We start from the raw sequence: 2,373 nt of genomic DNA, 5'->3' as shown, positions 1-2,373 counted from the left end.
ATTGAAATGAGAAATTTGCAGAATAGTTGGTTGGGAGAGAGTTGAGAGAAGCTGTCGAGAGAGAGGAGAGAGTGGTTGAGTTGGATTGAAGAGGGGTGTGGGTTGGTTTGATTTGTATTTTTGAAAAGATTAGAAAGTTTTGAAAATATTAATCAAGTCCACAATTAACTTAATCAAGTTTCCTAATGATGTTTGACCCTTTAAGTTGGTCAATGTCACCAATCCTTCATTCAAGACTTAAAAGACACCTTTCCTTCAATTTTCTCATGTGTGTTTCATTCGCTTCAATCGTAGTTTTACTATATCACCTCAAATTAATTATTATAAGTCATTTAGGTATTAAAAAATTAATAATATTTTATATATAATAAAATAGATATAAATGATAAATCAATTCTTGATATTTTAAATTAATAGGACATCTTATATGAGACTTATTTAAAAAAATTCACAAGTATGTTTGCTCCATGATTTTACTATATTACCCCTAATTAATTATTGTAAGACATTTACATATAAGAAAATTAATAATATTTAATAAAAAAAGGTAAAATAGACATTTATGACATGTCTACTTCAGCTGCTTCAATCGTAACTTTACTATATCACTCCTAATTAATTATTATAAGTCATTTAGGTATTAAAAATTTAATAATATTTAATAAAAATAAAATTGACTTAAAATGATAAATTAATTCTTGATATTTAAAATTAACATGACATCTTATATGAGACTCATTTGAATTTTTTTCACAAATATTTTCTCATAGTAATTTTGCTATATCACTTTTAATTAGGTATTATAAGTCATTTAGGACATATCTACTTCGCTGCTTCAATCATAAAATTTGGCTGACTCTCGAATTTATTTCAGTGCTACTTAAGTTGGAATAGAAGAAAAAATATTATAAATCATAATAATTAAAAATTTAAATTATTTTAAGAATGTAATTGAATATCAATGCCACAAAAATTTGGATAAGGAAAGCAACATATATTATTTGAAAATTACATAAAATATATTATAAATTACAATAGCTAACAATTTAAAATATTTAAAAACATATTAAGAATCTAATTGATTATCTAAATTATATTTGTGTCACGTAAATTCAGGATAGTTTTGACATTTTATAATTCGCATGTTTTATTGTTTTAATTTAGTAATTTGTTGATCCAAATGATGTTTTCGAATTTAACGTGTTTTAAAAATTTAGTACTTTGTTTATTTCAATTTATTTTGGTAAAATATTATATATTTAAAAATTATGCAAAAAAATAATTATAAGTCATAACAATTAACATCTTATAATATTTTAAAAACATATAGTAAAAAATATGATTGACTTTTGAAATTCTAATAGTGTCACATAAGTTGCGATAAAGCAAGTAACATAAATTATTTGAAATTACATTAAAAGATACAAAAATCACAAAGATTAACAACTTAAAATATTTTAAAAAATATACTAGTAAAAAAATTTGATTGACTCACTCAATTCTAAAATTGGGACAAAGCGAGTAACATAAATTACTAAATTACATAAATGCTACTATAAATCACAATGATTAGCAACTTAAATTATTTAAAAATTTATATTAATAAAAATTTGATTGACACTCCAAATACTATTTGTGCTACATAAATTGAGATAATGTAAATAACATATGTTGGGCCCCTGTTGGCACGCGCTACAGTATCTAGTTGTACAAATAGAAGTCAAGGTTGCCTTAACTATTCGCGACATTAAAACAATTATCGAGAGCAGATTTGGCAGTTGGATAAACTCTATGGATCTATTTACAATATCCATGTTTTAACTCATGACCTACAGTATGTACATACTATTTCACATGCTCTATAGGTTGAAGTCATATGTTTAAAAACTATGTCCATGTTTTAACTCATGACCCTCAAGTGTTTATTGAAATGCCTAAAAAAGGATTTTGGGATGATGCTTACTTATTATGGTTTCAAATACTTTCATGTGTTCTTATTGATATTGCTATCGAGTTCTAGGGGTTATGAATACCCAAAAATTTAGCTATTTACAGAATTTTGTATTAGTAGAATGATTTCATATAAGCCATAAGCATTACCCTCAAAACAGTTAGTACGATCAGTTGTTAGTTATGTCAATATTAGTTTAGTTCAGGACTCAGCGTCTTTCAGTTGGGAGTAACACTTAGCACCAAGTGAGCGTAAGGATGGTGTCTCCCCCCTCAGTTAGGCATGAGGCACTAGTATCAGTCCCTAGGTTCCGTACACCATCATAGATTTTGAGGGGTCCTCTATCAGTTAGGCATGACACCCTCATCCTTCGGGACATCAGATTAGTGGATCCACACATTCAGTGTTAGTACTCGTGGAAC

At 27.0% G+C, this 2,373-nt stretch overlaps 1 pseudogene; it reads left to right on the top strand.

Annotated features, from left to right (window-relative positions):
• The window catches only part of LOC107869077, a 36,420-nt pseudogene extending 34,599 nt beyond the window's left edge, over positions 1 to 1,821 (top strand).
• Positions 1,822 to 2,373: the final 552 nt, after the last annotated feature.

Source organism: Capsicum annuum, chromosome 4, assembly GCF_002878395.1.
Source record: "Capsicum annuum cultivar UCD-10X-F1 chromosome 4, UCD10Xv1.1, whole genome shotgun sequence".
Lineage (NCBI taxonomy): Eukaryota > Viridiplantae > Streptophyta > Magnoliopsida > Solanales > Solanaceae > Capsicum > Capsicum annuum.
Note: the sequence above shows the minus strand (reverse complement) of the source record. Positions and strands in the feature narration are given on the sequence as shown.